This window comes from Leptonychotes weddellii, chromosome 2, assembly GCF_054177405.1.
Source record: "Leptonychotes weddellii isolate Sample4059 chromosome 2, ASM5417740v2, whole genome shotgun sequence".
NCBI classification, from domain to species: domain Eukaryota; kingdom Metazoa; phylum Chordata; class Mammalia; order Carnivora; family Phocidae; genus Leptonychotes; species Leptonychotes weddellii.
The window spans coordinates 95,949,561-95,958,396 of NC_138370.1; the positions used below are offsets into that span (position 1 = coordinate 95,949,561).

Consider the following 8,836-nt stretch of genomic DNA (forward strand, 5'->3'; position numbering starts at 1 on the left):
GAGAGAGGGAACACAAGCAGGGGGAGTGGGAGAGGAAGAAGCAGGCTTCCTGCGGAGCAGGGAGCCCGATGCGGGACTCGATCCCAGGACCCTGGGATCATGACCTGAGCCGAAGGCAGACGCTTAACGACTGAGCCAGCCAGGCGCCCCATAATTTAAAAAAAAAATTTTTTTTAAAAGAATACAAAATGTTCTCCATAAATATATCCCTGAGAGAATAGAGTCAATACTTCAGGGGAGAATGAGGAGAGCAAATTTTAAAAAAGAAAATGAGTAAGAATCCTATTGCTTCTGATTTGTACATTACATTCAGGAAAGAGAACTTTTTCGCATAGCCCAGCAAAAAATGTTGAAATATGTGAATTTGAAAGAAGAAAGAACATTTACACGCAGATAAGGACAGTGATGGAAAATCATATTTGTTCCAGGATTACTCCAACATTTTCCTTCAGGACATTTAAACATCTTTCAGTGAATCAGTGATTTCAGTCTCTTGAAGTCAGACTTGGGGAAACGTACTAAACATACCTGTGAAAAAACACACTTCTGAACAGAAGGATAGTTTTCATGACCTCAAGAGTGACAGAGACAAAATGATCAACATCCTCCCAAGAGACCGTGTAAATATCGAGTGCTAATAAGCGGAGATGAAGAAGGTGTGGTATGTGTACAGTTTCCAAATTAGAATGAAATCATGGCACTTATATGGTAGCAGCCGTGTCAGTTACATGTAATATTTGAAAAATATGACAACCATCTCAATCTGCTCAAGTAGCTCTCATGGTAAGGGTGAAATTTTATCAACATTGGTTAACTTATGGTGTATTAGAAAACTAGCAAGGAGATAAATTGATGGATTAAAAGATAAAGTACTCACAGGCAGACAAACAGAAGGACAGATAGAGTTACAATCAAACGTGTACTTTACTCAGACAGAAAGGTAATAACTAGCCCCAAGAAGTGACGGGTCTGCTAGGAAAGCCTTGAACATAGAATTCTCGGACTTTGTTTTTAATTTAGTTCTCACGGTGTCATGCTGCATAACTGAGGATAAGTATCTAAAAGTCTCTAGGATATTGTTTTCCATCTGTTAAATGAGGCTAATAATATTTCCATATAGTTTTTTTGAGGATAAAACACATATGAAATATTTGAAAGACTCCGGAAGAAATGTCCTCTATTAATTGGAGCTTTTTGATATGACATCATTTTCTTCAGTAATTGGAGCTCAGTCAGTAGACAGAGATGCAGCATATATATGAAACGATGAAGCATCTGAATGCATTATGAAGGGACCTTAGGGGGTTCTTTGCTAAAAAGGGTGACTGGCTATCTTTCTGGGAGTAATTTCAACAGAAGCTGAGGGAGGAGGTCACCCTCTAGATCCTTTCCAATTCTTACTGTCTATGGATCCTAATTTCTCTTGCCCATTTAGAAAAATGTTGAGTAAGAGACCCACAAGATACAGATGGAAAATAAGACTGTGGTTGCCCTCAAACTTTACTTTCAAAAATACCATAGAATTCGCAAGGGATAGTCTGGATTCCTGTAACAGCACAGGAGGAGATCCCCCTTAAAATAAAATCAACTACCAGTTTTCATTATATGAACCACTTCTCATGCTACCTTACTTTACACACAGCACAAAGGAATAAGAGAATTTTTGCCAGGAAACAAGAAATTGTATTCTTCTTCCATTTCTTCCCCTCCTGTGCTTCTTAAAATTGGGAAGCCCACACATACACTTACATTTATCTATCCCTTCTGGAAAAGGTAAAAATGAGCCCATTTTAAATCATTTTTGATAATGGGACAAACTTGAATTGGGAACAACTTTTTGGACCAGTACGAGGTCTGCTGTGATGAAATGGACCTTGTAGATGGCTCACCAGCATTCGCTCCTGGCTCACATTCTCCCACACAACTAGTATATGGGCCTGCACTGGTACCCACAGATGACTGTGTCCTTGAGATCATTATCTTTCCCCTTTATTTGTCTCCTGACACCCATCCCCTTAAGGTTTCTTCTTCAGCACAGGAAGTCAACTTCCTTAAAATTTCAAATGATTTTACTACAGTAATAAAGGGAGTAGGGTGCAAACTAGACAGGTGGGTAATGATAGGTAAAATCTCATTTCTCCTTTGAGTTTGGCATGGTTTAGCACCAATAACCAGATTTTTAACAGGTTTTTCTACATTTCCCTGCCCCACTCCATTTGCATGTTCTTGCAACTTGGATGTCCCTATTACTCAGTCCTTATGCATTTCTCTTTGGTTTTAGGATAAAACTACTCAAACCTCAATTTTGACATTTTTTTTCTCCCTTGGAATACCTAGGAAAGAGTTCTTGTAAACTAGATTTCTGAGATCTTATACTAGGCTTAGGCCAACCTGACAATCTGAGCACTAATTTTCCTACTATTCGGAAATATCCCTGAACTTATCTTTCTCTTTCCTAGAATGACCTGCCCAGGACAAATAGTAGAGAGTGGTTTTTCTGTTCTCTTTAATTCAATCATTTCTCTTTTCCTCCTCTCTAGCACGTAAAACATTTCTGACTTTCTCCGTCCCCCATGTAATATATTTGCTTTTCTTATCTCTTCATTTTCCTTTTGTTTTTTCAAATGTTCCACATGGAAGTTCTGGGTTTCTTTCCTCCAGAGGATTCTAACCCTCCAGTTATGGTCACTATCAGTTCAGTGTACTAATTAACATTTGGGACTTTGGAGATAGACAAACCTAGATTCGAATTCCCACTGTGTCACTTAACACCTATGTGATCTGAAGTAATTTCCCACTCACTCTGCACTCCAGTGGTTAAAATCTAGGTGACTGTGGGCCAGTGACATAATCACTCCAAACCTCACTGTCCCCATTTGTAAAATGACCTTATAATGTTGGTGTAAGGAATAAATATGATGATCAACACAAAACTGTTTAGCATGATGGCTAAACAAACTAAGCACCCTATAGATATTCGTTATTACCTTTATTACTAGTGTAGATCCATATGGTGTATACCAGGTTTCCTCTCTTTACTTTGTCCTCAATACAAATGCTATTATTTCTTAAACCCAGACTTCATCATACCTGATTAGCCAGAGGCTTTCCCTCATGGTCCACATGGAGTTTAGAGTAGAAAGCTGGGGGAGCTCCAAGCACTGCCAGACTTTTTACACAGTCAGAGCCATTTAAACACATCTGAATCTGAGTTTTGATGAGTCCTCACTCGTCCCATCTCTTCTGTGTGCAGGTTTCACCTAAATACACCAAAACCTAAACACTGAGATTATGATAATAAGTAAGAGAGCTGCAACTACAAAATATCATTGAACCAGAGACTTTCTATAAAACCACATGGTGAAGACCACAAGGGGAGAATCGACATACACACCAAGTGCTTCAGGATCCCACAATGGGGGAGGCAGGCTCCAATTAAAGAGAGATGCAGGATGGGAGATCTGACCACTGCATCAGTCACTTCACTGACTCTGGCTTGTTTCAGCTGCAACTTCCAACGTCTTTTTCCTCCTTCCTTGCTCTAAAGTCCATTCCTCCACAAATGAGAGCCCATCAAAGAGAGTATCTTCTGTGAGAGAAGCTGTTCCAGTTGCTGCAAACTCTTGCTAGAAATTCCAAGAAAGTTTACCAGGTACCTTTATAGGATGATAGGGAGTAAAGCATTTCAAGTACCAATTATGAGACGAGAAAAGAACTTAGCTTTTCGATTTTGTTGTTTGAGGTAGTGGTGATGGTGAAACCCAACCCGCTTCCCCCAAAAGTAAAGGGTATACATATAGCACTATAAATTATTACTTGTAACAATCAAAATGGAAGCTCTGAAGTGAAAACTGGGAGCTGTGTATATTAAACTAATTTTTTTGTCGTTATTTGAAAACCAAGATTATGCTGGCAGAAAGACCATTTTGACATCAGCACAGAAAGTTGAACTTTCCTATAATGAATGTAGACAGTGATGTCAAGTCTGGTAAAGACTTGCAAACCCTCACAGCTTATCCAAAACAAAAACAGAACCAATACTATACTCCTGAACTTACAGGAACAGTCAACTTAAGGGGTTTACCCAGCTCAAGGTGTCTCTGTGGCTTTCCTTTCTGAAGTTGCCATCCGAAATTAAATTCCGTATAGCTACTTTGAATAGAAACTCAGATTAGTCAAAGTACATGAAATAGAGCAGTTTGTGTCTAATTCCCACTATTATAAATGAAGTTAAACCACTGTAGACCTTGGGGGTCTTCTTTTCACTGATGATCTGAAGATTTATCCTCCCTAATGCCAATAACCATGTTGACTTATCCTTTCCTGTCTAATTCTGTGTGTGCTAAAACTAGGTGGTTACAAACAAAATCCTGAGACATAATTTGCATTTGAATGAAATAATCCTGAAATTATTCTGCTTTTTACTGTGGCATTACCTGTAGACCTCCCACTTGCAATGACTCGGTGCAGATGGCGGCCAGAGGAATCCTGAAATTGGGGATTCTGATTCCTGATGCAATCCATATCCCAGTCCTCTATATTAGTTTCTCTTTATTCACAGGTTGGTAAAGAATGCAGGTGGAGATGCTGTGGGCATATTTGCACACATGTTCAAACTACTTTGAAAATGGAATGGGCAAGAGAGTGGGTATCCAAGTTAAAATCAGGCAGGCATTTCCAATTTCAAGAGACAACTGAAAAGGGAACATCTGTTAGATCCCCTGGGTTGGAGGGCCGTCTGTGTAAGTCTTCATATCTCTGAGTGTGTGCACATTGTGGAGAGGGTGGAGTCTTCCATCCTCAAATCTAAAAAGATTGAGAGATTTCGGAAGGCCCAGATGTGCCAAAGGTCAGAGGGATCAATACACAGACCTTACCACTGGAAGTGGGGGGGAGGGAAGATTCGACTAGAAAATCGCTACAAAAGGGAAGCCAATGAGAGGTAAGGAAGTTTCTGAATAATTAAAAAGTTAAGAATAAGCAAACTCAGTTGCCATGGGGGAAGGAGGTGGGGGATAAAAAAAAGCAGTTGATGTGGTAATTAAGAATTTGGTGAGAGCCTGGGCAGGTCACCTCCTTTCTCAGATCAGAGCCCCATCAGAAATTCTTTCAAGTGTCCTTCTGCGTCGCCAAAGATGACAGCAGCAAATCAATAAGTGCTTGAAATGAAAGGGGTTGTTGGCGAGCCCCCAGGCTACAGATTTCCCGCCGCCTGCCTTTTCTGAACTCCTAGCGTGCCTTTGCACCGCCTCTCTTAAGAAGAGCTACCTTTTATTCCTATTCTCAGGACGAAGGTAAGTGCTCAGTTAGCGTATCTATTAAATGTCGGCTCTAGTTCCAGCTCTGCGGGCGCGCGGAGAGAGCCCTAACGTAGTTTGGTGGCCCGCCGGCCGGCGAGGCAGCAGGCGAGACTCGCCAGGCCGTCAGGGGGCCACACACCTCCGGGGCTGGCCCAGCTTCTCCCACGATTTAGCACTGCGGGGTTACAGCTGAACGGTCTCTGCCAGAGCAAAGGGCCTGAGCGCGACCGCGGCCACCAGAGCGCTCCTGCTACTTCATTTATTTACAAGCAAGCACAAAATCATTAACAACATGAAAGAACCCATGCTCCAAAATTAACGCTCGGAATCACCGGAAACTCCGTTCTGAGTTCCAGACTCCGCTCTGCTACCCTTCCAATATTCATCCCTCCCTTAGTATGTCTCGATTTAACAATCTTTCCAGAGCCCAACATCCCCGGGACGTTTTAATTAGGTAATTCATTAGTGAGTCAATACAGACATTTATATATTCTTTTAGCTCGAGTGGTTAAGTACTAATTTCGAAATGATTATAAAACACCGGAATAGGCAACGCATAATAATTTTAATTTATATGCAAATCAATTGGTTCATTTTAATGCCTCAAAAAAGAACAAAAAAACAAACAAAAAAACAATTATTGTATTGTAACATCGTGGGGTACGGATCAAAGAGACCGAACGGACAATTCGGAAGCCGGACCTGGACTAGGGTGAAATTTAGAACAGCCAACAAATCAATAATGTTTGAGGCAGTTAAACATCTTTAGCCATTGGTATTTACATACTCGCTTGTTGTCAGATAAGGAGCTGGGGAAATTGCTTGCCAGGGCTGAGATCATAATCCAGAGTGAAGAAAGTAAATGATAGCACGCAACCCGTCTCGGCGGGCTCTAAAATAATACTGTACCTTTCCCGAATGCTGACTCTTGGGTGAGAGTGAGTTGGTGGAGGTCACCCCACATTCTTCTCGGTTTTACCCCAATTTGATCACAAAATTGTATGTCCTCCCCGAGCTTCACAACTTGATTCTTGTTCTAACAGTTGTCACCTGCTTCAAAATATTAGAGGGAGAGATATAACTCAGAATCTCACTAAAAATTCTCTGAACCCCTTTAGCCAGCACCGCTCTTCTTATGTTGATGGGGGGTGGGGGGCTATGTTTAATTCCTGTGTCCTCCCACACATTGAATTAGATAACCAAAAAGACAGGAAAAAAAAAAAACGGCTGTGGGAAATGATTCAGTGCACTGGCTTATTGGAAGGTTATTATCTTTAGACATAGCTTAAAATTTTGGAAAAGTAAAGAGAATGTATTCTTCCGGGGAAAACAAAAATTTGAGATATTCTAGAACAGTGAGTCTCACTGGGGATTACCAGAAGATCCACCGGAGTTGTTTACGTAAAAGTGTAACATCCTTGAAATTCACAGATACATAAGGTCAGTGTCTCCCCACCCCGGCTCCCAGCCCAGGCGATCTGGCCCTTAAGGAGCTGGTACCTTTGATGCTACAATCTTGTTTACATCTGCAGGGCAGGGAATTGCTTGCTTTGCTTGGACGCTCCCTCCACCCCCTTCTAATTTGAAGTAATAGGAATCTAAATACAATCGCCACGGCCCACTCTTCCATTTCTGCTCTGACGAGAGAAAAACCTGAAATCCATGTCTTAAATCAGCTCGGTGGTTTGTAGCCCCCCAGCACCCTGCCTCTCCGCTGCATGCCTAATGTATTCCCTAGTGGTTCTGGGCATTAATTAGTTGTTTAATAGGAGTATGACTAAAAATGTAAAAGAAGGATTAGGAGCGTGAAACGTATGTCCAGCTCCTTCCACACACTCGAGGAGGGAATGAGAATCATTCTGTATCTTCTATTTCTCCAGGAGCCATTAGCATTTCCCACCAGCTGCTCACTTCAGCTGCACTGGCGCTGGGCGAGGCGAAGACCCAAAAGCTCAGCGCGATGTCTGAGGCGGCCGGGACTGGGGTTAACCAGCCCCTGGCGGACGAGACTTCAGACAGAAGGTGGGGTGAGGGGAACGTGAGCTTCCAGGAACCCCTTCATCCCAGCCCCGGTTTGCAAACCTCTGAATCTTGAAAGGGGGAGGGGGTTGCACACGCTTATCTGCGCGTCTCTCCAGCGCTACCCCTTTCTCTTTCCCTTGTCTCTCCACGAGTCTCTGACTCTTCCTGTCTCTGATTTTCTCACTCTTTTCCCACTCTTCCATGAGATTCCTCATCCTCGCCACCAGATGAAAGGAGGTCGTTCTGCTATGAGCGTCTCTTAATCTCTATAAAATGAAAAGGAAAAAAAAGGGGGGAGGACATTAACTCATTACTCAGGGGATGGGGAGACAGCAAAAATCGTTGATGGATAGAGATGAAAATACCTTTTTCTGACTACATTCTTTGGTTTGCTGTGACTTTAGATTTCAGTTGTGGGACTTGAAGAAATTTGATTTTCTTGATTCAGCAGGATTTCAAAACCCAGAAATAAAAATTCTCGGGAACAGATGGGAAATAAAAATAAAAACAGCACTTGGGCAGTTCCCCTTCTTTTCTCTCCCCTTAAATATAACTGTCTTGAATTTCCAATGGGTAAAGAGAGAAAGTTCTAGTTTTCATGGATGTTAGGTGGAGGTTAGAAATGGCTTTAAAATGTAGATCTCTCAGTCAGTTTTCTTCGTGGCTGAAGAGGCTAACCCTTTCCATAAAATGAGTCCATCTGTCGACTGTTAGCTATTTCAAAGTGAAGGGATTTAGCACTCAAAACAAATTGAGCAAGTTTGTTTGCCTGTTTTTACTGCTAACTCAAATGAATTCAAAACACGGAGTAATTCAAGAAAACACATAACATGTTCCAGACAGCCCCCAAATGTAGGGAAAGCCCAGCACCTATGTGGTGACCTGGGTTATTTTAAACGCCATGCTTTTTGTAATGTATATATTTCACAGATGTTCTCCCAACAAGTCATTATATTTTCCTAAAATTGAGAGGACTGGTATACTGATTCAGGAAGAACAATACAACTTTTAGAGGGAACTTTATTCTCTATTGAAGACCAAAGGAGAGGGCTCTTTAATGGCGGGCCTGGGAGAGTGTTGTTCCTATGCAGAAATTAATATTGATGGGAAAACCAAACCGGGGGCTATGATTGCTTTCCGCGCTTTCCAAAAACATACATTAACACGATGCCCTTGAAATTGAAAGAACTTTGTCTAGTATGCCTGGCAGAAGCCTTCACACCTGGTCTTCCAGACGAATCATATTTATAGTCTTTACACCCAAAGGTAGGACAGGGTAAAAATATCCTGCTGGCTACCAAAATACACGCCCTTGCTCCAGTCAAGAAATCGGAAAATCAGCGTTTAGATGTAAGGCACACTTTTCGAGTGAAAATGACTCCTCTAACTTCACGTGTTCGTCGCTTTTTAGGAGCAAATGTGGATTTGAGGGTAGCTTCCCTTCCCACCCCCACCACCATCCCTTGCAATTTAATACCATGCTCGCCAGGAACCTTAACCTCGTCATTTTAAAA

At 41.8% G+C, this 8,836-nt stretch overlaps 1 long non-coding RNA gene across 1 annotated transcript in view; it reads right to left on the reverse strand.

The window, feature by feature from the left end:
* The window catches only part of LOC115940455 (uncharacterized), a 141,725-nt gene extending 135,270 nt beyond the window's left edge, over positions 1-6,455 (reverse strand). Inside the window, exon 1 of the long non-coding RNA XR_014143252.1 lies at positions 6,210-6,455. This is a non-coding gene — a long non-coding RNA (uncharacterized LOC115940455). The remainder of the gene's footprint in view (positions 1-6,209) is intronic.
* Positions 6,456-8,836: the final 2,381 nt, after the last annotated feature.